At 41.8% G+C, this 26,777-nt stretch overlaps 1 protein-coding gene and 2 long non-coding RNA genes across 4 annotated transcripts in view; 2 read left to right on the forward strand and 1 right to left on the reverse strand.

Moving 5' to 3' along the window:
* Positions 1 to 854: 854 nt before the first annotated feature.
* On the reverse strand, positions 855 to 18,986 carry LOC309843557. Its single transcript, XR_014300210.1, has 3 exons — positions 18,769 to 18,986; positions 8,246 to 8,367; positions 855 to 1,096 (listed from the first exon to the last, which is right to left on the reverse strand). It is a non-coding gene; the product is annotated as an uncharacterized lncRNA (long non-coding RNA).
* On the forward strand, positions 18,149 to 22,003 carry LOC309843611. The gene is made up of 2 exons (XR_014300249.1): positions 18,149 to 18,277; positions 21,784 to 22,003. It is a non-coding gene; the product is annotated as an uncharacterized lncRNA (long non-coding RNA).
* A 948-nt stretch (positions 22,004 to 22,951) lies between these two features.
* The window catches only part of FNDC3B (fibronectin type III domain containing 3B), a 342,975-nt gene continuing 339,149 nt past the window's right edge, over positions 22,952 to 26,777 (forward strand). The window contains exon 1 of one of the 2 annotated variants that reach the window (XM_082688730.1): positions 22,952 to 23,434. The gene's annotated coding sequence lies outside the window, so the exon portion shown is untranslated. Of the gene's footprint in view, positions 23,435 to 24,069; positions 24,362 to 26,777 lie in introns of those variants that run through there. The other variant, XM_082688731.1, reaches the window with a different exon arrangement.

Below are 26,777 nucleotides of genomic sequence, written 5' to 3' on the forward strand. Positions count from 1 at the left end.
ATCCTGGGATCATGACCTGAGCCGAAGGCAGAGGCTTATCCCACTGAGCCACCCAGGTGCCCCGGAATTATGGTTTATTACGTACTGAGTTTCTGTTTGGACTGATTTTAAAATTCTGGAAATAGATAATGGTGATAGTTACACAACAATGTGAATGTAGCTCATGCCATTGAAATATATACTTAAAAATGGCTAAAATGGGGCACCTGGATGGCTCAATGGGTTAAAGCCCCTGCCTTCGGCTCAGGTCGTGGTCCCAGGGTCCTGGGATCGAGGCCCGCAACGGGCTCTCTGCTCGGCAGGGAGCCTGCTTCCCTTCCTCTCTCTCTGCCTGCCTCTGTGCCTACTTGTGATCTCTGTCTGTCAAATAAATAAATAATCTTTTTAAAATGGCTAAAATGGTAAATTTTATGTTATGTATATTTTACCACATAATACCATAGTATTTAATGTTATTTATATTTCACATTTAAAAAATATTTTAAAAAGAGGGACATCTGGGTAGTGCAGTTGTTTGAACGTCCAACTCTTAGTTTCAGCTCAGATCATGATCTCATGGTCTGGGATGGAGTCTCACGTAAGTCTCCATGCTCAGCATGGAGTCTGCTTGGGATTCTCTCTCCCTTTCCCTCTGCCCCTCCCACTCATACCCACAAGCCCGCATGTGCTCTCTCTCTCTCTCTTCCCCAAATGAATAAATCTTTTAAAAAGTAAAGTAAAATAAAAATGTAGAAAAAAAAAAAGAGCAAGACCCAATTATATGCCACCTACAATAAGCTAATTTTACATAAAGACAGAGGTAATTATAAATAAATGTAATGAAGCAATATACTACACAAACACTAATCAAAAGATAAGTTGAAATTGTTCTATTTATATCAGACAAATTAGAATTCAGAACAAGAGATTAAAAAGAATACTTCAAAATTATAAGGACATCAATTTATCAGAAATAAATAATAATCTTAAATATTCATGCCCTTAGAAACAAAGATTCAAAATGCATAAATCAGGGGCCCCTGGGTGACTCGGTCAGTTAAGCATCCTACTCTTCATCTCAGCTCAGGTCTTGATCTCAGGGTCATGAGTTCAAGCCCTAAAACAAACAAAAAATAGCAAAAATTGATAAAATGGAAGAGAAAAAGATAAATCTACAGTTTTCACTGGGGAGGTCAACACTCCTCTTTCAGTAATTCATAGAACAAGCAGATAGCGCTAACACTTAAAGCTTGAGCACTAACATTGTTTAAACATTTCATCAAACTATAATAGAATACACATTCTTTTCAAGGGCCAATGGAATGATTACAAAGATAGGCTATATTCTAGATCTGAAAAGAAGTCTCTTAAATTTCAAAGTATTGAGAATATGCAGTGCATGTTCTCAATTATAACAAAATTAGAAATCATTAAGAAAAGGATTTTTGGAAACTTCTCAAACATTTAGGAATTGAACAACACATTTCCAAATAACTCAAAGAAGAAATCACAGGGACACCTGGGTGGCTCAGTTGGTTAGGCGGCTGCCTTCAGCTCAGGTCATGATCCCAGCGTCCTGGGATCGAGTCCCACATTGGGCTTCTTGCTCAGCAGGGAGCCTGCTTCTCCCTCTGACTCTGCCTTCCACTCTGTCTGCCTGTGCTCACTCTCTCTCTCTGACAAATAAATAAATAAATAATCTTAAAAAAAAAAAAAAGAAATCACAAAGGAATTAGCATATATTTTGAACTGAATAAGAATGAAACACACCATATCAAAATTTATGGGAGGCAGCTAAAGCAGTGTGCAGAGGGAAATTTATAGCTTTAAATGCCTAATTAAATAGTCTAAGCTTCTACATTAAGAAACTAGGGAAAAAAGTAATTAAACTTGAACTAAGCAGAGTGAAAGTAATGATAAAATTGACAACAGACATCAGTGAACTAGGACAAAAGAAATCAATGACTCCAAAAACCATTTCTTTAAGTGTTCACTTCAGCAGCGCAGATACTAAAATTGGAACAACAACAACAACAACAACAACAAATTCCCTTAAAAGATTTAGCAGAATTGACAAATCTCTATCCTGAATGATCATGAAAGAGAGAACACATAAGTTATCAATCCCTGGAATGAAAACAGGAATGTCATCATAGATACCTCACACAACAGAATAAAAAGGGAATATTATGAATAACTTCATGCCAACAAATTTGACAGCTTAGGCAAAATGGGAAAATTCTTAGAAAAACACAAACCACAGAGGGCCTGAGTGACACAGTCAGTTAAGCAGCCAACTAGGTTGTTCAGGTTGTGACCTCAGGGTCCTAGGATGGAGCCCTGCTTTGGACTCCATGCACAGCTTGGAATCCACTTGACATTCTCTCTACCTCTCCCTCTGCCTCCACCCCCACCTCCATCCTTTCATGAGCTCTCTCTCTAAAATAAATTAATAAATTTTTTTAAAAATATGAACTATGAAAACTCATTAAAAAAAATAAATTCTCTGTATCTATTTAAAAAATTGAGTTTGTATTTAAAAACTTTCTTACAGGCATTCCTGCACGGCTCAGTCAGTTAAGTATCTGCCTTTGGCTCAGGTCATGATCCCAGGGTCCTGGGATCAAGCCCCCCATGGAGCTCCACATCAGGCTCCCTGCTCAGTGGGGAGCCTGCTTCTCCCTCTGCCTGCTGCTCCCCTCTGCTTGTGTGCTCTCTCTCTTTCTAGCAAATAAATAAACAGAATCTTGGGAAAAAAAAAAAAAGAAGAAGAAGAAGAAAAAAACCTCACAAACTCCAGTTTCAAATGTTTTCAGTGGTGAGTTCTAAATCTTTTAAAAAGATAAACTATCAAATCAATTGTTTTTATGAAACCAGTATTGTGCTGAGGTTAAACCAAAAGCATTACAATATTTATGTTAATGGGCACAAAAACTTTTAACAAAATTTTAACTTATCAAATCTAGCAATATATAAAAATGATAATATGTCATATCCAAGTGAAGTTTATCTCAGGAATGCAAAGTTGTTTTATTGTTTTTTAATTGAGATAGAATTTGTATACCATAAAATTCAATCATTTAAAGTGTATAGTGTGGGACATCTGAGTGGCTCAGTGGGTTAAACCTTCTGCCTTTAGCTTAGGTCATGATCCCAGGGTTCTAGGATCAAGCCCTGCATGGGACTCTCTGCTCAGCAGGGAGCCTGCTTCCCCTACCCCTGCCTGCCTCTCTGCCTACTTGTGATCTCTGTCTGTCAAATAAATAAGTAAAATCTTTTTTTAAAAGTGTACAGTGCAGGGGCGCCTGGGTGGCTCAGTGGGTTAAGCCGCTGCCTTCGGCTCAGGTCATGATCTCAGGGTCCTGGGATCGAGTCCCGCATCGGGCTCTCTGCTTGGCAGGGAACCTGCTTTCTCCTCTCTCTCTGCCTGCCTCTCTGCCTACTTGTAATCTCTCTGTCAAATAAATAAATAAAATCTTAAAAAAAAAAAAGTGTACAGTGCAATGGTGTTTATTAATTTAGTATATTTACAAAATTGTGTAACCAATCTAATTCCAGGACATTTTTATCACCCTAAAAAAGAAACCCTTAGTAGTCCATTAGTAGTCATTCCCCAATCATCTCTTCCCTATCCCTGCAAGCCACTAATATGTTCTCTGTCTCTGTGTGTTTTCCTATTGGGGGCATGTCATATCAATGAGATCATACAATATGTGGCCTATGGTGACTGGCTTCTTTCAGTTAGCATGATGTTTTTGAGGCTCATTCAAAAAGCTCAGTTTGGGGGCACCTGGGCGGCTCAGTGGGTTAAGCCTCTGCCTTCAGCTCAGGTCATGATCTCAGGGTCCTGGGATCGAGCCCCGCATCTGGCTCTCTGCTCAGTGGGAAGCCTGCTTCCCTCCCTCTCTCTGCCTCTCTGCCTACTTGTGATCTCTCTGTCAAATAAATAAATAAAATCTTAAAAAAAAAAAAAAAGCTCAGTTTGTAGCATGTATCAGTTCATTTCTTTTTATACCTGAATATTATTCCATTGTATGGATATGTCAATTTAGCTTATCTCTTCATCAGTTGGTGGACATTTGGGTTGCTTCCACTCTGGGGACTATAATGAATAATACTGCCATGAATATGCATGTACTAATTTTTATGTGGAAATATGGTTTTTATTTTCTTGAGTATATATCTAGAGTAAAATTGTTAGATCATATGGTAACACTATGTTTAACTTTTTGAGGAACTCCCAACCTGTTTTCCAAAACCATTTTACATTTTACATTTTTCTCAACAATGTATGAGTGTTTTACTTTCTCTACATCCTTACTGACACTTGTTCTTGTCAGTCTTTTTTTTTTTTTTTAAAGATTTTATTTATTTACTTGACAGACAGAGATTACAAGTAGGCAGAGAGGCAGGCAGAGAGAGAGGAGAAAGCAGGTTCCCTGCCAAGCAGAGAGCCCGATGCGGGACTCAATCCCAGGACCCTGAGATCATGACCTGAGCCGAAGGCAGAGGCTTAACCCACTGAGCCACCCAGGTGCCCAGAACAATTGTATTTCTAGTTGCAAAGATATGAATCTTATACACCATATTCAAAATGTACCTCCTTCCACATGAAAAAAATGTTCAACATCCAAAACCATTAGGGGAGTGCAAATTACAACTGTGACAACCTACCATGACAGGCTTATGAGAAGGGCCCCAATTTAAAGACTGACAATGCTAAATGTTGGCAGGGGTGTGGAGCAATAGGAAATCTCATACGTTGCTGGTAGGAATGTGAGATAGCACCCATTTTGGCAAAGAGATTGGCAGTTTCTTAAAAAGTGAAATGTGCACAGTCTATGTAACCTAACAATCTCATTCCTAAGTGTTTACCCAAGAGGAGTGAAGACAGATGTCCACAAAAGCATTTGTACATGAATGGTCATAGCAGCTTCAAGATAACAAAACTTTGGAAACAGGCCAAATGTCCACCAACAAATGAGTGGATAAACAAACTTGGCCTATCGATTCAGTAGACCACCGCTGAGCAGTAACTACACATGAACAACTGATCCGTGCTACGGCAGTGATGAATCTCCAAAACCACGGCCAGGGAAAGAAACCACACATAAAATGTAGGATGACATTTATAGGAAATTCTGGATGTAGCAACCAAAATCATGTTGGTGGCAGGCTAGGGCCGGGGGCGGCAGCAGGAGATGGACACAGAGGAAAAGGAAATTTTGTGGGGTGATAGGAACGTCCCGTTTTTGTGGGGTTTTTTGTTTTTTTTTTTAAAGATTTTATTTATTTATTTGACAGAGAGAAATCACAAGTAGGCAGAGAAGCAGGCAGAGAGTGAGAGGGAAGCAACTCCCCGCTGAGCAAAGAGCCCAATGATGTGGGGCTCTATCCCAGGACCCTGGAATCATGACCTGAGCCAAAGGCAGAGGCTTAACCCACTGAGCCACCCAGGCGCCCTATTCTGTATCTTGATTACAGTAGTTACCTGGGTGTTTTCATTTGTTAAAAGCCCTAAGAATGAACTGCTTGGATGCATTTTTATTGAAAAAGTTGATTTTTAGAAAACTTGTGAAAAAGGCAACCGTTTTGGAGAATGCGTGAGTTGTTTCCCTCACCCACTTGGCTATCCTGTTCTTTCTCCCCCAAGTTTCCTCCCCCACACCCACCCCCAGTTTCTGCTTTAAGCCACAGCCTTCTTTCATGTGCCGGCTCTCCAAATATTTGGAGAGGTCTCTATCAATGGCTTCCTTCACCAGCCTCCCCCCACCAAAATCTTCTCTTCTGCGGGTTAAATATTTCCAGTTCTTCAGCCATTCACATGTGATGTCCTTTCTACTCTTGATAAAAGCAGAGCTGGAAAAGCTGGTTGGCTCATGCAGGGAGGCAAGACCTGGAGGGGTGGTGAATTTCCTGCACCTAGGGCGGGTACTAAAAGGGCAAGCAGAACAAAACAAACAAAAATGTGAGTGTTTTATAGTGGAAAGGTGTATAGGGACCCAAATCATGGGAGGCACACAAGCCACGGACAAGATTTCGTTTGCTCTTAAGTCGGTTTTAGAAGAAAAGAGAGGGGATCTACCCAGGGGATAGTCTCCCTGCATTGGGCCCAGAGAATTCCTTTCAGCTGGTTTCCTTGGTTGCACACATCAGGATACTAGGATCTAAGCAGCCTGTCATCCTTGCCACAATTTCTCTTTTCAAATTTCCTGCACTCTGTGAAGAACAGTATCTTTAAAACAGTATTTACATTTTGGTTTTTTTCTCCCGTGTTCTTTTCTCCTGAACAGCTATCCTGGCTCAATTACATGTAGATTATTTAACTGCTCTCAGTTTTCCCACTTGCAAAATAAAGCATTGGGATCGTAATAGTTTCTAAATGTTGCAATGATGACTACATGCATTACTATATGTGAAATGCTTTGAATATTTCCCCGTATGTAGTAAGCACTCTTTAAGTATTTTCTGTTATTGTTTACCCAAGGATAAATGAGGAAAAAAAAATTTTTTTTAAGAGAGAAAGAGAGAGCAGGGAAGGGGCAGAGGAAGAGGAAGAGAAAGAATCTTAAGCAGGGTCCATGCCAAGTGAGGAGCCTGACGTGGGGCTCAGTCTGATGACCCAGAGATCACGATCTAAGCCGAAATGAGGAGTCCAACATTCAACCAACTGAGCCATCTAGGCTCCCCAAAGAGGAAGATCTTAGAGGCTTCTTGACAGAATGAGTAAGTTATCTGTGAAGAGGGTGCAGGTAGAGCTGGGGGAGGGGAATAAACCGGCAGTGAAATTCTTCTTTGCAACCTTAGAAGGTAAGAGGTAGCTTGAATACCTTTCCCATTAAAGACCCTGTGACCATTTGCTACATATTTCATTTGTCAGAAGGAAAATATTGTTACATACATGTAACATACATTCCCTACCCTGCAGCAAGCACTCTGTAAGGGTTTTCCCTTGTGGTTACATAGGACCACAATCTGTGGCTTCCACTCTACCTTCCTGCATTATAACTATCTTCTGCTCACATTCCCTGCACACCACCTGCTGCCACTCCTTCACCTGACCCACCGTCCTCTCTGTTCTTTGCTCACTTAGACTTATTTCAGCCCCAGGAAGCCAAGAAGCCTTGTTTCATCTAAGTTAATAGACGATCTCTCCCAGTTTGGCCAGGTTTGTGTTAGCTATCAACAGACTTCGATCAGAGGAGTAGAAAAAGAAATATATGTATATACTTGGGGGGCACCTGGGTGGCTCAGTGGGTGGCTCAAAAGGCCTCTGCCTTCAGCTTGGGTCATGATTCCAGCGTCCTGGGATCGAACCCCGCATCAAGCTCTCTGCTCAGCAGGAAGCCTGCTACCTCCTCTCTCTCTGCCTGCCTCTCTGCCTACTTGTGATCTCTCTGTCAAATAAATAATAAATAATAAAAATCTTTAAAAAAAGAAAAAAGAATATACTTGGCTTACCAAAAATCTTAGGAAATGTAAGAATCCTGGAAAATACCAGAAAAGATTTGGCCGGTTTCATGAGGAAATCTCCCTTGCTTGTAATTTTTAAACTCCTAACTGTTATCTAAAAGGATTTCATATTGGGCGCCTGGGTGGCTCAGTGGGTTAAGCCGCTGCCTTCGGCTCAGGTCATGATCTCAGGGTCCTGGGATCGAGTCCCGCGTCGGGCTCTCTGCTCAGCAGGGAGCCTGCTTCCCTTCCTCTCTCTCTACCTGCCTCTCCGTCTACTTGTGATTTCTCTCTGTCAAATAAATAAATAAAATCTTTAAAAAAAAAATAAAAAAAAATAAAAGGATTTCATATAACTGGAAAGCTCATTGTTTTGTGATTTGTATTATTTTTCTAGTTACCCTATTCATTGATCCAATTGGCCTTATTTCTTTAAAAATAAATTATTTCATTATTGATAAATTTGGGACTGTTTATGAAAACTGAAACTTGAAAATTTAGGCTTTTTCTTTTGAAGAGGAGGAAAAGGTTAAAAAACTCTGAAGCATATTTGCCAAGAATTTTGTCTGAATTTTTTTTATAGCAATTTAAGAGGAAAAAGTAGATCTTATGTTTCTGATTCATTTATGCTTAGATCATCAAATTGTTTTTTAAAAAGCTCTAGATTTTAAATCCTTTAAAACTTTTAATGTCTTTTTTTATGCCTCATTAAAGACATTTTGCTCTCCTTGTAGGTTTTATCAGTCAAGTGTGTGCCTAGTATTTAACCCATCCTTATCAAACTGAGCAATTGCTTGAACAGGCTTATTCTTACCTCAGTGTCCTTGCATGGTGCTTTTCTCCACCTAGAACATTCCTTTCTAGATACCTAGAAACTAACTTCTTTGTTTCCTTTGTTTCCAAGTCACATTTTCAATAAGGTCTACCTTGACCACCCTATTTCAAATTACAAAAATAAAATGTAGTCTGTGAGTAAGCATACAAGTGATTGTGTATATCAGGACAAAAACAACATATCCAAGTAAAACTCAGAATCAAAAAATTGTTAGAGAGACTTCGCAGTTCTTCTAGTCCAAATTTCTTACTTTACAGATGAAGGCTCGAGAGGTTAAGTGGCTTCCCTCAGATCAGATAACCAATTAAATTCAGAAATAAGTATGTCTAACAGGTGCCTTATACTCAACATGCCCCAAACTGAACTCTTGTTTTACCCCCAATCCCATTCCTCCCACAGACCTCCCTGTCTTTGTCCATGGCATCATTCTGTCAACTGCTCACACCATAAACCTTGCACTCCTCCTTATCTTTCTTTCTTTTACACCCCCACATCTACTCTGTCAACAAATCTTGTTTGCTCCATCTTCGGGACAGACACGAAATCCTACCACCTTTCCATCTACCACACTCGTGCACGTCCCTCCTAGATTATGGCAGTAGTCTCCTAACTGGTTTCCCTGCTCCTGCTCTTGCTCCCAATCATCTACTCTCAATCAGTAGCCAACGAGATCCCTTTAAACCTAATCAGTTCTTGTCACTCTTTTTTTTTTTTTAAAGCAAACTTTGTACCTAACATGGGGCTTGAACTCAAAACCCTGAGATTGAGAGTCCCGTGCTCTAGTGACTGAGTCAACCAGCTGCCTCTGTTCTTGCCATTCTTGTGCTCCATTCCAAGCTTTGTGTTAACTCCCCACTTCATTCAGGTAGTGTTTACAGAACCCTCCCCCCATTTGGCCTCCATTTGCCCCATACTTGACTTCTACTACTCTATCCCTTGCTTGCTGCCCTCTGAATATAGTGACCTCTTTTGCTATTTCTTAGACAAGCCAGGAACATCCCCACCTTATGGTCTTTCACTGGCTCTCTCTTTGCCTGAAACGATCTTCTCTAGATATCCCTACAGTGAATTCCTTCTTTTTTATTCGAAAGGCATCTTCTCAATGACTCTACACCAATCTTCTTATTGAAAATTGCAAACTCCCATTTATATCCCAGTGGCACCTGATTTCTCTAACCACATTCTTCTTTACTTTTTCTTTCAGAACATACCAACTTCTAATATAGATATCATTTACTTATTCATTATGTTTATCGTTTATTGTCTATCTTCTCCTTGTTATAATGCAAGATCCACAAGTACAAGAATGTTTGTCTGTTTTATTGTTGCATCCTCATGCCTGAAAGAGGCACAAAGTAGGCATTCAATAAATATTTGTTGGAAGAAAGAAAGTGAGGACAGGTCTCATCTCCCCTATACATAGAGCCATTGCAGTACTCTATGTTGCCAATACCAAGTGGACAAAACTAACTTCACTGCAGAAAATCTTAAATTAAGAACCAGAGAAACCTTAAATTACCAGGAATTAGGTAGTATTGTTCTTCCTATCCCCTTCCTGTGCCCTCCAGGCAAAACTACAACTCTTATCTTTTATTTCACTCAGAATTTTTCTGATGGAGCTATTCTTTTACCTGACACCAGTCATATGAATGTTCTCACTTCAGTTTTGGTTTCCAGTACAGTATACTTCCTTAGATTACTTGCATTTTAAGAGAAAATAGCAGAGGGGCACCTGGGTGGCTCAGTTGGTTAAGCATCTGTGTTGGGCTCAGGTCATGATCTCAGGGTCCTGGGATTGAGTCCCACATCAGGCTCCTTGCTCTGCAGGGAGCCTACTTCTCCCTCTCTTTGTGCGCTCTCTCTCTCTCTCAAATAAATAAATAAAATATTTTTTTAAAAAGGGAGAGAAAATAGCAGAAATAGGTAAATACTTAGCCTGAAGCAGTGAGTTTTTATTTGTAAAATTTTAGGCAGTATGGTATATGATGGTGGGAGAAATTGCAATTGCCCAGCATAAATATCTATTTACTCTGTGTGAAATTAGTCCACTGGTATGGCTTTTCCAAAATACTTTAAAATTGATGTAAACTATTAATTACAGAAAAAATGCAAAGTAGAAGTGACTGATAAGCTCAGATATGGCAAAGTCAGTGGTGGGGATTAGTAGGATATACTCATTAAAAAGTTCATGAAATTTAAAAAACAGTGTTCTATTTATTTATTTTAGTGTATTTACTTTTTTTTTTTTTTTTGAAGAGAGAGTGTGCATAAGGTGGGGGGAGGGGCAGAGGGAGAGGAGAATCTTAAGCAGACTCTATGGCCAGGGAGGAGCCCAACATGAGGCTCAGTCTCATGACCCTGAGATCATGATGTGAGCTGAAATCAAGATTGGATGCTTAACTGACTGAGCCAGCCAGGCGCCCCATACTTTATTTATTTATTTATTAAGTAATCTCTACACCCAACGTGGCGCTCAAATTCACAACGTCAAGATCAAGAGTCATGCACTCTTCCAACTGAGCCAGCCGGGTACCTCATAAAATGTGGCTTAGAAGAAACTTATAATATGACAAAAGGTAAAATTATATAACAGAAATGTAGATGTGAATATTGAGTGGAGGGAGAAAAAGTTAAGCTAAAGTATGAATGTATAAGAGATGAAAGTTAAGACCTCTCTGATAAACAACCAAGAATTAAATCAACTTTTCAGATGTTTTAGGCAAAACAACCTCTCTTGCATTTTTTTTTTAAGATTTTATTTATTTATTTGACAGAGAGAGAGATCACAAGTAGTCAGAGAGGCAGGCAGAGAGAGAGGGGAAGCAGACTCCCTGCTGAACCAAGAGTCCCATGCTGGGCTCAATCCCAGGACCTTGGGATCATGACCTGAGCCAAAGGCAAAGGCTTAACCCTCTGAGCCACCCAGGCATCCCCTCTCTTGCATCTTTAACCAACGTATGCATTGTGAAACATCAAGGGAGACAAGGTCAAGTTAGAACTACAGACAATGTATTAGAAAATAGATTTGGCTTTGAGTGTGACATCAGGAAAGAAACAGAATTGATTAAAGTGTAAGAGTGAGACAGCTTTGAAAGGAGTTAAGAAATTAGATTGTTTATTTCTAAGAATAGATGTAATGTCCCACTTGTGTAATATATTGATTATACGTTATATATTTTTGCAACATACAATATACCTCTATATTGTTTGAACATATTCCTTTGAGGATGTATAATCACATAGGAAAAAGCACAACAATTTTAAAGGATAATGCTTAATAAAAGTTTAAGGAAAAATATAAAGTAAGTCTTGATACTACTTCAAACATGAACAGTAGAGCACCTGGCTGGCTCAGTCAGATAAGCTTGGAACTCTTCATCTTGGGTCATAAGTTCAAGGCCCATGTTGGCTATAGTGATGACTTAAATAAACAAACAAAAAAAGTCATGAATAGTATTTCCCTTAGTAGTTCTATAAATTTTAGTACCAAATTTCAATTTTATCTTTAAATCAAATACAATGTGCACAATATCAAATGGATAAGTGCTAAGAATTCTTTGAATAGTCCACAAATTCAACCTATTTTCATTTCTTTAAAGACCTGGAACCAAGATGTTAAAAAGGTGTTAGTGTTTTTGTTCATGACTTTTAGCAAATAAAAGAAATTAAACTAAGAGCGCTACACAAGGGTTCCTGCTGTTAATAATGGCATACAAATATTTCAGTTCCATTCATCACTATTTAGGGACCATCTATAACAGTGTCTGTGCCAGGCACTGGGGGATGCTGGGCTGCTCTCTGCCCTTGAACATCTGAGTGTTGCGAGAGAAGTTAATGAGTGTCAGGCAAGAAAAATTGATCATGAGGGCAGGGCACTGTCTGTCTTGTTCACCGATGTTATCCAGAGCGCAGTGCCCAGTGCGTGATAAGCAGAACCCCATTACATGTTTATTGAATGATTAAATGATGCGAAGATGGGGAGAAAACAAGGAGAACCTGTAGCATCAGGTAGTGCAGTCAAGGCCCGAGGGCTTTGAGAGGATGGATGGATGCAGTAAAGGCAGAGGCTGCCTGTTCCATAACACAGGCATCTTCGTGAGTATGCAAGGCATTTATGTGTTCGATGTAAATATATAAAAGATCCCACAACCTCTGTAACCCGTTTTTCGGTTCCTTAATTTTTACTCTACCCAGATCCTTAACAGATGAAAACATGCTCAGACTACCATCAGATGGTACAAGGCTGAGGACAAGCCTGAGCTAGCGGCGGGAGGCACACCAGGAGCTGGCGAGGAGAGGATTGCCTTAGAAAGGTCCCCCATTCTGGCTCCCTTTTTGTTCTTTGGCTCACGAGATCGCAGCACTCCTGTAAACACAATACACAGGCAGACTCTTTCCCCGTGGCTTCCCTTACTTGAATGGAAGGCTGCTGCCCTGGGAGAACGCTTTGCAGAGGATGAGCCTCCGCTCGCGCTAGCGGTTGGCTAAGGCTCAGGCGCTTGAACCACCCCCAGCCTCTGGAAAGCCTTGGTTAGGAGTCCATTTCCACGGAGTGTGGAGAGGAGAGTCTGACTGCCGCCCATCAAGGATGAGGGATAATTGTCATCCCAGAGACTGGGGCTCTGAAGCACGTTTTTGGTCTTAGAGCAAAATCTATTCGCTTTAGAAAGAAAAAAAAAAAATCAGGAAAAAAAGTTTAGCTTGGCTCTTCACATGGAAAATGTTCCTGTATTATAACAATAAAAAATATATTCCATGCCGTTTTCAACATTCTATCGTGTTCACTTCTCTCTTCCTTTGCTAATCTATTACTGGAACGCCCTCCCTAACCTCTCTGCTTCCCTAATGTTCTTTGCTACGAAATATTCATTCCTCCACTTCTGGGAAATTGACCAGATATCTTTTGAGAAGTCTCCTCCCTATTTTTGTTACTGGTTTTGGTGGGATTCAGAGCTCTATTCAGAGCTCTAGAGGTAGGCCCAAATTGTTACTGGGTCTTTTTGTTTTTGTTTTTTTTAAATCTTAGTTATTTATTTGTCAGAGAGAGAGAGCAGCAGGTAGAGGGAGAAGCAGGCTTCCCACTGAGCAGGGAGCCCCTTGCAGGGTTCTATCCCAGGACCGTGGGTTCATGACCTGAGCTGAAGGCAGAGGCTTAACTGACTGAGCCACCCAGGCACCCTGGCCCAGATTGGTTTAAAAGCAATCACTATATTTTTTTTGCTCAAATCACTGTGATTAAAGGATTGACACATAACCTAGTTAGAGCCAGTGAGGTGCTAGATTTCATTTATTAGGGATTCTGGGAAAGAGGCACTTCCTTGCTTTCTCTCCAGACTTACTGGAAAAGACTCTATCTTCTGGAGGATGTGATGATATAAAGTTATGAAGTCTAGAACTACAGCACGCATTTTGCCGCCAGGAGGGACACCAGCTGAAGAGCAAAGTTAATATTATCTCTCATTTCCTTTACCGCAGACTTGGGTTCTTTAGTACTAAATCCTAACACTAGATAAAGGTCATAGTTATTTATCAATATTATGATAGGAAAATACCAAATACAGTCATTAGAGCTCATGGCTAGATTTAAAGATTTTATTAGATTTAAATCCTAGAAATGCCACCATCTAGGTGCACGATGTAAGGAAAATTCCTTAAGTTTTCCATGGCTCTGATCTCTCATCTATGAAATGGTAATAATAAAAGTATTAATTAGTTGTAGAGATTTTCACTTCTGGGAAAGCAGTGGACAAAGCTAATGCTGAAAATATAGCATAAAGAGTGAGAAATACTGGATAATATACAATAACAGCAGTAAAGTCTAATGCATATTTGAGTTTGGGGGAAAAAAAAGACGTTCTTCTGTGTCATAAAAAGTATCTTATTCTTCTAAAGCTTTATTGAGATAGTATCTTATTTTCTTTTCTTTTTTTTTTTTTTTTTCAAAGATTTTACTTCTGCATTTGACAGCGAGAAAGAGAGCCCAAGTAGGCAGAGCGGCAGAGGCCATGCGCGGTGTTTATCGAGCTCTTCATTGCTATTTTGGTCCTTGTGGAAGTGATCTCTACAACCCGGGTGGGGCTGGAACTCAGGACTCAGATCTAAGAATCAGTGCGCTCTATGGAGAACCAACCAGGGGACCCTGAGCTTTTTGTAGCTTAGGGAGAGAACGGGTCTCCTGTGTGCCGCCGCCCCCGCTCCCATACCGCTTTGGCACACAGGTTTTTTGGAATGTGAAGCGCTTAAGAAACAGTAACCCAGGGGCACCTGGGTGGCTCAGGCGTTAAGGGTCTGCCATAGGCTCAGGTCATGATCTCGAGCACCTGGGATCCTGTGTGTGTGTGTGTGTGTGTGTGTGTGCGCGCGCGCGCGCGCTCCAGTATCTTATTTTCTTAAGGAGCCTTAACATATCATAGAATATACAAGTCAGTGTACAATTCAGTGTTTTTTAATCTATTCACAGAGTTGGGCATCCATCAACATAATTAATTTTAGAGCATTCTCATTACCCCCCCAAAAAACTTACTTCCTTAGCCATTACCCCTCAGACTCTTTGAACCCTGCCAGCCTTAGACAACCACTAATCTACTTTCCTTCTTTTTTTTTTAAGATTTTATTTATTTATTTGCAGAGATCACAAGTAGGCAGAGAGGCAGTCAGAGAGAGAGGAGGAAGCAGGCTCCCTGCTGAGCAGAGAGCCCGATGCAGGGCTCGATCTCTAATCTACTTTCTGTTTCTATATTTCCCGATTCTGGACATTTTGTATAAATGGAGTACAACATATGGCTTATATAATGGGCTTCTTTCATTTTGCATACTGCTTTTAAGGCTTATTGATATAATAGCTCTATATATCAGTACGTTGTTTCTTTTTTATTGCTAAGTAATATTCTATTGTTGGATATGCCATATTTATCATATTTATCACTTCATCATTGACTGACCTCTGAATACTTTCCACATTTTTTTTAAGATTTTATTTATTTATTTGACAGAGATCACAAGTGGGCAGAGAGGCAGGCAGAGAGAGAGGAAGGGAAGCAGGTTCCCCGCTGAGCAGAGAGCCCGATGTGGGGCTGGATCACAGGACCCTGGGATAATGACCTGAGCCGAAGGCAGAGGCTTTAAACCACTGAGCCACCCAGGCGCCCCTACTTTCCACATTTTTGTTATTATGAAGAATGCTACTATGAACATTTGTGTACAACTTTTTATATGAACATATGTTTTCATTTCTCTTGAATATATAACTAAGAGAGGAATTGCTGGGTCATGTGGTAATTCTATGTTTAATCCTTTGAGAAAATATAATCGTAAAATTGAAAGCTCAGTATGCAAGTTAAAGAGAAAAGTAGACAGATGAAGGGGGAATTAGTGAACTAGAAGATAGATTTAAGGAGATTTATGGGAGACAACAAAAAGAGACAAAGAAAGAAATAAATGAGAGATTAAGATCCTATATTTACATAATAAAAATTCCAAAGGGGGGAAAATTCCAAAGAAAATAGAGCTAATGGAGGAGATACAATATTTGTAGTGATAATGACTGAGAATTTTCCAGAATGGATGAGGGACTCAGATCTTCAGACTGGATGAGTACACTAAGTCCTGTGTAGAATATGTAAAAATAAATTTCTGCTGAGGTTTTTTTTTTTTTTTTTCCTTAAAATTTTATTTTTAAGTAATCTCTATACCTAACACGGCACTTGAACTCACAACCCAGAGATCAGGAGTTGAATGCTGTACCAACTAAGCCAACCAGGCAACCCCACCTGGGATCTTAATGAACTCGGAGAACTCACAAAAAAGAATTTTAGCTTGGCTTTGTGGTAGAGATAATAGAATTTCCAATCTGATGATTCAACAAATATTTATTGAGCATCTGTTATTTGCAAAGCAGTGCTAGACATATTGGAATAAACTAAGACTGATACGATATCAATTATACTCTCAGTCTAGTTGCTCTTAATGTACATGTGATGATTATTTTTATTTTCCAACTTAGCTATGCCTCAGTACCCAACCATTTGGTCAAACACCAGTCTAGATGTCATTGTGAAGGTATTTCTCAGATGACTGAATATTTAAATCAGCAGACTTTGAGTAAAAGAGATTATTCTTTATAATGTGGATGGGCCTCATCCAATCAGTTGCAGGCTTTAAAGGAAAAATGGCTGACACATCCAAAGGAAGAGTCTGCCGTCACAGTGCTCTCAGACTTGACCTGCAACATCAGCTCTTTCCTGGGTCTCCTGCCAGCTGCTCTCATAGTCACATGAGCCAATTTCTTAAAATAGATCCCTTTTTTTTTCTCTCTCAATCTTTTTATCTACCTACCTACCTACCGACCTATCTATCCTACTGGATCAGTTTCGCTGGAAAACCCCAGTAAATCAAATACAGTACATGATCAAGCTGTGCATTTATTTCTCAATGTGTGATGATGTAACTTAAATTACAAATTCTTTAAGGAGAGGGATATTTAAACTTACTCAGTCTTCCTTGAAATAGCTATCATACCGCTGGACAGAAAATGTTGTTTGTTATCTATGAAAATTAAGTGAAAGAATATTGCTGTATCCTAATAAGCATAAACAATGTATTTGTTGATCCTTCACTATAAACTATGGAATTAAAAAATAATTATAGATAGTTTCACTTGTATTAATATTATTTTGGTTCAGAAATTTTAAAAACTTCTACTTATTTATTTATTTATTTATTTGGGAATGCTTCATGGATTTGTCTGTCATCCTTATGCAGGGTCTGTGCTAATCTCTGTATTGTTCCAATTTTAGTACCTGTGTTGCTGAAGTGAGTGTCTGGCTTGGGAATTTTAAACTGAGTTTAGAAAAAGCTATTTCATTCTAAACCCAATATTTTTTTTTTTCCTTCAGTGTAGTTTGAATTGGTTTCCTGTCACTTGAAGCCAAAGAGTTCTAAATAATATACCTACCTCCCTTAAGGATAGAACAGTATATAATAAAACAGACATAAGATAGGTTCATTAAAATAAGGATTAAATGAATATGAGGTATGTAATAAAATGAGAGGAAGAATGGTCTTACCAGAAATTCCAGGCTAAGGATAATTGCTGTAATTGAGAACAAAATTTATCTTGACTTTTTTAGCAACGAAGGAAAAAAGGAACCTCCATAAATTACCTTATTCTCATTGTCAAATAAAGGAAGCCTGTTTCTTCATCAAGATAATGGAATATTATTCAACCATCAGAAAGAAGGAAATCTCACTGTTTGCGACATGGTTGGACCTTGAGGGCATTCTGTGAAGTGAAATGTCAGACAGAGAAAGACAAATACTGTGTGGTATCACCTGTATGTAGAATCTACAAAAGCCAGATGCATGGAAACAAAGTGTGATTTATAGACTTTGAGGTATTGGGAGCCAAGGAACCTCTCTTTGGTGACCAGTAAAACAGAGTTTGTCCAGGGAGAGGAAGTGGGTGTGTGGTGCTGGCCTTATGGGGTAACTGGGGTGCACTGTCCAAATTCTGGCAAGAACAGGAAGCTCAGCACAGAGGCAGGTATGATATTAGCTACCCTGGCTGGGTGAACAAGTTACTGAACCAGCTGAAGAACATGCTCATTAATTCCCAGGAAACATCCAGAAAGAACCGGGAAAAACACAAAGGGAATAAGAAACTCTACAATAATGGTGGTTGCCCGAATCAGAGAAGGGGTGTTTATTAATGTTAATGTGACCAAAATGTAATATATATTGTGACCTTTCTCTGTGAAAGACATATTATATCGATCTCTATCTATACCTGTATCTGTATCCACATGTATTTCTATTCAGGGCAGAATTTGAATTTGTTTGAGGAAGACAGTATTTAGCACAGTCATTACGAAGAGACTCAGGTCTCACACAGAGCGCTCAATCTCTTAGGAAGAGGAAGTGACCAAGCCAGTAAATCAGGTGTGAGAGTGGCCAGAGTGCTAATAATGACTATGAAGAAAATCAGACCTGCCGCTCTGTTGTGGTGTGGTTCAGGTAAGTCAGAGCTCTTTAAAAAACATTATCCCAAATTTGCCTCCAGTTGGGGAAAAACTACTAATGGTAGTCTTGTCTTGTTTTGCCTTTTTATTAGTGACTTGGATGGCAGCATGGAAAGCATGCTTATCATACTTACCAATGTCACAAAGCTGATAAAGGTTGTTTGCTGACAGACCCAATGTCCAGAAAATTCCTGATAGGTGAGGAGAATACTTACAAATAAAATTTAATGACATTAAATAGACAACCAAGTAACATTAATTAAAATCAAGTAAGATGAAATCAATTGCATTTCTAATACACACAGACTGACCACGTTTTCTGGAAGAGGAAACATGATTTAGTAGGATGGGGAGGCAGCTAAGGAAATCAGCACCATATGGACTTGGAATGACACAGCGTTTTGTCCAAATCAAAGCTGGAAAGGATACCACTCTGGGCTTGGGTTCTGATGCTACCCAAAGCATGAACAGATTATGAATACCCACCTTTCAGAGATGTTGAACCAGTAGGCCCCCAGAAGTGGCAGAAGACAAGAAAGGAGAGAGATCTGGAAGCTATGTGATGAGATAAGAATTCAGCATATCTGAGATGTTTATCCCGGGAAAGAGTCTTCAGGGAGCATGTGACCAGGATGGTCAGTTCTTTGAAAAGGAAGTCATGTGGCAGGCCGCTGTTATTACTTTGTCTGCCTCCAGAGGGCAGAAACAGGACCACTGGGGGAAAGTCGCCAGGAGGCAGGTGTCTGGACTTGGTGTAGATCTGGAGTTGCTGATAAAAGGCTGTCTCAGCAAGAAACATTTCCTCTTCCTGGTGGTGTTCGGATTGGGCTGGGTGCTTAGCTGTGGTGGACACGGGAACAAAGATCCTGCTTTGGGAGGAAGAGCAGGCCAAAAACCTTTAGCTCTCTATCAGCCCTATGATTTTCTGAGCCCTGGTCATCATACAGCTTCTACCTAAATGACTTCTGACAACTGTGGGATGGATATTCTTGGTTGAAATGACTTTAAAATATATGTGTGTGTGTATGTATATATCTAAACCTATATCTGTATCTATCTATATATATATCGAACTGTAATTTGTCCTTGTCTTGCCTTGAACAATAGTGAAGAAGGTGAAGCCACTGCCCTAACTGACTGCTCTTAGATGGTGTTGTTGACTGAACTGGCTGTCCTTTACTCTAGTTAGTATTCTAGTTAAATTCTGAACCCTCTTCAAAACAGGATTAATTGGCTTTTTGTCAATGCTCATATTGAAGCTGGTATCAGATCTGGCTCAGGACATCGGAACAAGAAGTAAATGCAAAGAGTTAATGCCCTCTATCTAAGGTCAAGATTGGGTTTCAAGATTAGAGGCAAGACTGAGCCTGCTTGCGAGAATCTAGCAACCCTAGCTATGGGCAAAGAAAGGAAGGAAGGATATTGAGAACGAGAACCTGGCTAGGTCTTCTAGAGATACCACGTATTACCGGCTGTAGTGATCTGAGAAATTCAAACTTGAACATTTTAGACTTAGAAAGGTATTCAGAGGTTTAATGGTTTGAGATATTTTTAGTGCTAGTTTTAAAACTCAATGCTTTCTGATATGTTAAAATTGCATTTCTTTTGTTATAAGGTATTTGAAATCAGGAAGTATCACTTTGAGGGTTTTTTTTTGTTTGTTTGTTTGTTTGTTTTTTATACACTCAGCCCACATTGATTGCACGTAAGTGGAAAGGCTTACAAGTCTATATTTTGTTACACACCTCAACTTCCAGGCATCTTCATTTGGATGTTAATTTTTGTATTTGAGCAAATCCTAAACTGCTTTTGGAGCAAAGTTATGACTATAGTTTCACAATTTAAGACCTTGGGTGGCCTGTGATTTGGGTTACCAAGACCATACGGTGTGACTCACTGCCTCTTATGGAGGCCCTCCTTGCTGTTTGCAGACCATCACCCTGGCTTAAGCCTATCATCTCCCACCAGGCTGGGGGTTCAGCCTTTCTGATGAGACGGCTTGTTCTACATCCTGCTTCCAGAACAGTCAGCTTTGAAACCTACTTCAATCACTCCATACCTCTATAACCTCATTGTATTATATTTAAATCCTTCAACATGTAGTTGAGAGCCCTCTCAAAGGTCCCATCTTTTTCCTTGAAGTTTCCAATTTCTGTTCTCTCAATTCCCTCCAGGAAAGACATTTTCATTCATCCATTAAAAGAGAACTGCTATTTATTTACACCTGCATCTTAGCTCTTTGAGGCTTTTAATTCTCAGGACCTGAACAGAAGGCAATATCACCATTTAACAAATAAATGTTTATTTAAATGTTTACTTAACAGAGGACTCAGAGAACTTTAATAACTTGCCCAACATCCCTGGCTTTTTTGTCTGATGATAATTTCTGTGCTCTTTGCGCTACACCATGCTTCCTCTCATTTTGCAAACGTTTATTATGGTTTCTGGGCTGTGCCCCCAAAGATGTAAGGTGTTAGGATAAGAAGATAAATGAAACACTGAGATCACATATATGAACATATATTTAAATTTTTAAGGGGTTTTTGTATACATTGATTCTTCTTCAGTAGAACAAAACCAGTCTACTGCAAGAAGTAGGTAGAAATAACTGAAATCTGGAGTGAATCAGGGGTGTGCAAAAAGAAATAAGATTCAAGTATTTGCTGATTTAGGACCAGAAAAAAAAAAAAAAAGGAATACTGAGAAATAGCTCCTTTCTTTTTGGAATTTAAATTTGGTTTTGGAGCTGTGTGGAATAATAGTGAGTGCAGGCAAATAAGGCCTTCCGTTCTAATTGGCTTCTTTCACCAAATGCCTCCAAAGGGGCTCTTGAAGCCATCTTTCTATTATTTATTCATTTATTTTATTATTATTTAAAAAAAAGATTTAATTTATTTGTCAGAGAGAGAGAGAGAGAGAGAGAGAGAGCATGAGCTGGAGGAGTGGCATGCAGAGGGATAAGCAGGCTCCCTGCTGAGCAAAGAACCTGGATATGGGACTTGATTCCAGAACGTTGGAATAGTCACCTGAGCTGAAGGCAGACAACACTAAACCAACTGCGCCACGCAGGCACCATGAAGCCATCTTTCTAAAACATGATTCCAGTCCTGAGTGATAGTCCTGCATGGGAAGGGGGAAAATAGGAAAAGCAGTGGCTCCCCAGTTCCCACCTCAGTTTTTCCAGCTTCGCTTAGAGCTATACCCTTCAGCCCCACTGAACTCCCAAGACTTCGAAGCACACCTCTGTCCTTGTGTGTATGCTTTTACTCTGTCTGGAGGGTTCTGTCTTCCTCTTCCTTATCCTGGGATGATTTCCTCGTCTTTGAGCTTTAGCTAAAATCACTCCCTCCTGCCCCACACAGTCTCATAGCTCTTTTCCCCAGAAGCTCATAATTCTTTTCAGTTCTTCTCACATTTCTTTGAAACTACTGTTTACATCCTCCACTTGATTGGATCTTGTTCATTTTTTTTTTTTAAAGATTTTATTTATTTATTTGACAGAACTTACAAGTACACTGAGAGGCAGGCAGAGAGAGAGAGAGAGAAGGAAGCAGGCTCCCTGCTGAGCAGAGAGCCCGACGCGGGACTCGATCCCAGGACCCCGAGATCATGACCTGAGCCGAAGGCAGCGGCTTAACCCACTGAGCCACCCAGGCGCCCATCATTTTTTGTATCCCCAGCATCCACCTAGCATTGTGCTCTGGATAAAGTAACCTTTATATATGTTTGTTGAATGAATTAATTGTAAAGTATGTGGAAGAATCCGAACGAGTAGATAAACTGGCAAACTTCAGAGGACACAAGGTTAGAGTCAAGTGTTGAAGGGCAGGCTTGGCAAAGGTGCTTAAAAGTAGACAAGAGAAATTGAGAAGACTCGGGGTAGTTGCTTGCCCTGAAATTTCGGCTCTCTGCCAGGTTCAAGAAAACTCATTAACAGGAAATCTGGACACAGCTTTTTTCTTTCTTCTCCCTTCTCCTTGTCCCACACCCCTTCCCTTCTTCAACAGGCAATTGTGACGCTAGTTCCATCTCTCTACATCTCTGAGCTAAGATCTGAGTGCTATAACAGCTCTTAAACGTTTTTCATCTCCGTATTCTTGTATGTTTTTCTGGCTTTAATACAGTACTCTGTACATTAACTTTATCTGATAGATGATTGTTCTTTTTTAAGTCAATGAAAGTAATGCATTGCCTCTGGTCACTACTGAGTACTGCTTTGTGACCAACAGTTGAATGTGGAATGGAATTATTTAAGATACCTGGGAAGGTAAGGGGAGAAGGGGCCTCTGTGGGAGAACTTCTGCCTTCTTGCCCCCTGGATGATTTGAGGGATGGTATAGGAGGCAGACTGTTAACCATTTTGAGCCTCTACAACAGGAATCCATTACATTTAACTACTATAAACTTAACAGTTATCTAGTGAATCACATTATGCACGATGCTATGTTTGACCTTACAGAAATAAAGATACAAGTACCGACCAGTTTCTGCCCTGTGAGTTCATACTGGGTACCGAAAGAGGGAAATAGACATTTTGACTTTGGTGTCATAAAATCTGCTCACGCTACGTTAGTTGTATGAACAAGTGCTGTGGGAAATAGACAAACCGAGTGACGAAATAGCTCACAAGGTTGTGGGGATTTAAAAAAGATGTGTGAATGAAAAAAACGTCAGTCTTAGTTCTATTACTCAGCAAACACTGCATTTGTATTGGTGTTTGGCGATCTTTTGCAGAACCTGCAGCCCTCGTCTCTTAGGAGCTGCTAGTTCCCCTAAGCCTCAGACTTCTTTAGTCTGGCTGAATCAAAGAGAGTTTCTCCTCAGCTGTGCAGGCCTGGGAGCAAAGGAGGCTCCCAGTCCCGGAAAGTTGAGACTTTTTTTTGGCGGCGGTTTTACTCTGTAGTTTACGGCAGTGGGCGGGCCCCAAATCCCCATGTGGTCCCGACATCATTGACATGGCGGAATCCCCCATCAAACCCTCCTGGTAGTTATTTGAGCGGCGGCGGCGGCCGGAGGAGGAGGAGAGCGGCGGCGGCGGCGGCGGCGGGAGCGGCGGAGGGGACAGCGGGGATCCTCGGGGCTGCCGGCTGGGAAGGCGTGGGCAACCCGGTGTGTGGCGCGCCCGGAGCCCCGCGTTTCAGCCCGAGGGAAGGTAAGGCTTGCAGGATCGGGAGACTGGAGGGGACCGGGACCCCACGCCTCGGCCACCAGGTCCCGCGCGCTGGAAAGCCCCGGCCGGACGCCGAGTCCGCGGGAGTGCGATCTCGTCCCGGAGCGCTCCTGGCGCGCCGGGCTTCCCGGGGAAAACTTGGCGCCACACTGCTGGGGCACCCTGCGTTCGCCTGGGCACCCCAGGAACACGGGGCCCGGGAGAGGGTTGGCCTCCACTTTGGGGCCGCATCTTGCTGGGCTCCGGCCCCCCGCCCGTGTCCCCCCCCCCCCCCCCCCCCCCGCCGCAGCTTGCCTGGGCTTGGAGGAGGGAAAGAAGCGGGTAGATTCTTCTTGATGAAAAAAAAATCTGGGCAGTGGCTCCCGGGCTCTCCCTCCCCCCTCGCCCTCCCCATCCTTCCCAGCAGATTCTGTCCGAGGAATCCGCTCCCCCTCCCGGAATCTCCGCGGCAAGAACGCTGCCCGGGAGGGGGAGGGCGGGCGGAGAGGCCGAGGAATCTTCGACGTGTCACTTTCAGAGGCTGTAGATTTCCATATGGTGGAGGGAGGAGGGCGGGCGTGCGAAGTGGGGCTGGAAGTTGGGGCCGCCTCTCCGCGCCGGGCGGGGGCGGGCCGGGACCTCGGACCCCGGGATGCTCGCGGGGAGGGTCCGGGCCCACAGCCCCGGGAGCGGTGCCGGCCCCCTGCCCCCGGCCGGGCCTCTCCAGGACACTCCCCGTCCCGCCGCTGGCCACCTCCGTGCGCGCCACGTCCTCCCTCTCCGTCCTGCCCCCCGGGCTCCCCCCGGGCTGGGGGCGGTAACCGGCGGCCCCGGCTGGACTCGGCGAGACCGGCGGCTGGAAGATCGGGCGGGGGAGCGGGGCGCGGCGGGAAGGAGCGGGCGACCCGGTGTGTGGGCCAGCGAGCTCCGGTCAGTCGGTCACCCCGAGGGGCGCCCGGGCCGGGGGTGGGGCGGGCGGCGGAATCCGCGCCCGGAGGCGGCCGGGAGGGGCCGCGCGGACCGTCTGGTGCCCGCGGCGGGGCGGGGGCTGGCTGGCGTGGGAAGGGCCTGTCACCCTAGGAGGAAAGTGGGGCCTCCGGCTGTGCCCGCGAACTTTCCCAAAGGTCCGGGTCCGGGCGTCCCGTGGGAGCCCAAGCCCCAGGGCCCGGTGTCCCGGGAGACGGGGCTGGGCCGCCTGGCGGCGCCGTTGGCGGGGAGGCTTCCAGGAGTGCGCGATTTGGAGTTGGAGCTTTTCGAATCCCAAATCCCACCCTGCCATCCCAGACGGAGGGAAGCAGTGGCATATTATCCAGACATTGCCGTTTGCCGACTTCCTTAAAAGTTACAACTTTTTATTTTCTCTTCAGCCGAGCATTTCCTTGAAAAAAAAAAAAAAAAAAGGAATTTGGCCGCGATGGGCCGACGCTGAGGCCCCAAACCCACACATTTATCTCTCCATCCCTGTCGGTTTCTAGTCTCCCTCCCCTTCTCACACCCAGGCTTAATCATATTTTGGAACGGGAGAGATCTTTTGTTGGGTGGGCACCCTTTGATTTGCTTGTCCGTTTATTTTTTAATGTGCGGCTAATTTGATTTGAATTTCCTCCAGTTTCCAGGCCCTGCTAGGGAAAACTAAGAGAGAGGAGTAAGCCACTTTTTTTTTTTTTTTTGGAAGAGTGGAGAGAGAGGTGGGGCATTGGGAAAGGGGAGGCACCGCGGTTGTGGGCAAAGAGTCAGAGGGAGCAGACAGACCCGGAAGAAAAGGAATCTGCTCTGGAATAACACTTTTTTTTTTTTTTTCCTTTTTTTTGAGGCTACAGGCCTTGGGCAAAAATGCACCGCTCTGTTCTGATTTCAGCTGTCTTGAGTTGCTCTTCCACTCTGCAATTTAAAGCTGTGACTCGGGTCCTGGACAGGCGGGAGAAGAGGCCTATACCCCAAGGCAGTCAGTGGCCCTGGTTGTGTGCGGTGTGTGGGGGCTCTTGGTTCCCACTCATTGGAGGCAGGCTTTGTGGACCTAGCGTTCAGTCAATTTCCTGGTTTCCCGGGGAGCAGCTGTTAACCAGAGTAAAGTCTTCTGGGCATGTTTCTGGCGCTGCAAGGGGACCTCACCCATGAAGGTGTAATTCTCACTTTGTTTAGACACTTGAGGGTCACCCACAGACTGGGTAAGAATGAGGTATAGTTGGTTAAAAAAAATCATTAAAAAAGTTCTCAAACTCATGGGCTTTTAAAGTATTCTGGTTTAAATACTAAGAAAAACTTATCTGTAAAGATAGTGTTCATTTTAAAAGAGATGTGAAAAGTGCAAGATATCATCATGGAATAGGGGTTGTAATTTCTAATTACAGTATATACAGTTTCAGAAGGATATTCCGGTAACCTTTTAAGACAGACTTTATAAATAGCCCACATCAGACTGTGGACTATTGGAGAGCCAGTCTTCTGGGATTTTTGGAAGAATGCTTGGGATTGGTTAGGAGACTGTAGGAGCCTAGGTAGTAATTTATTCAGGAAGAGATTGTGCCCCTTTTGCTTAACACTTCATTTAACATGGTAGGATTTGATAGTGTCCTTAGATGTTAGTCAGAAGAACTTCTTAAACTTTTCAGTTTAGGAAAGTGAGGCTCATGGGGGGAAAGTGACTTGTCCAGGGTTTCCATCGTTGGTTAAAGTCCAGTATAGGATTGTATTAATAACTCCTCTTTCTTGAATATCTAATGTGTACTAAGCTCTTTGTACTGTGCTTTTTTAATATATTGTCTCATTAAAATTGTAATAGCGGTCTTTAAATTTATGTTATATTATGGACATTTTACAGACAATGGTGTTGAGGTTCACAAGAATTTAACATCTGTGAGATCACTCTGCTACCAGTAGGGTTTTCTTTGGTGGTGGAAAGGGCTCTGTAGCTGCACTTTCCAATACAGCAGCCACAAGGCATGTTAGCTGTTGTACCTTTGATATGTGCTTAGTGCAACCGAGGAACTCCATTTTACATTTTATTTACTTTAAAAAAAATTGTATTTCCTTTTAATTATTTTAAACTGCGACTTGTGGCTACTGGTTACTGTATTGGAAGTCACAGTGTAGAACTTTTTGACTCTCAAATATGTTTGTGTTTAACAGGGTCATACTGCTTTTTAGATCTAGTTCAGTGTTCTTTCTTAACACCAGAAGATGCTTAGATCCAGCCTTCCAGTGGAATTTAAATGCTGAGTCAGCTATACCTCAGTTTTGCTTTTAAACCTGGAGTGGGTAAAATAAGCACTTTTTTTTTTTTTTTTTTAAATGCTTACATAACATAGTTCAAACTGATGGACAAAAATTTAAATGACATTTTTTT

The sequence above is a fragment of the Mustela nivalis genome, assembly GCF_964662115.1.
Source record: "Mustela nivalis genome assembly, chromosome: 1".
NCBI lineage: Eukaryota > Metazoa > Chordata > Mammalia > Carnivora > Mustelidae > Mustela > Mustela nivalis.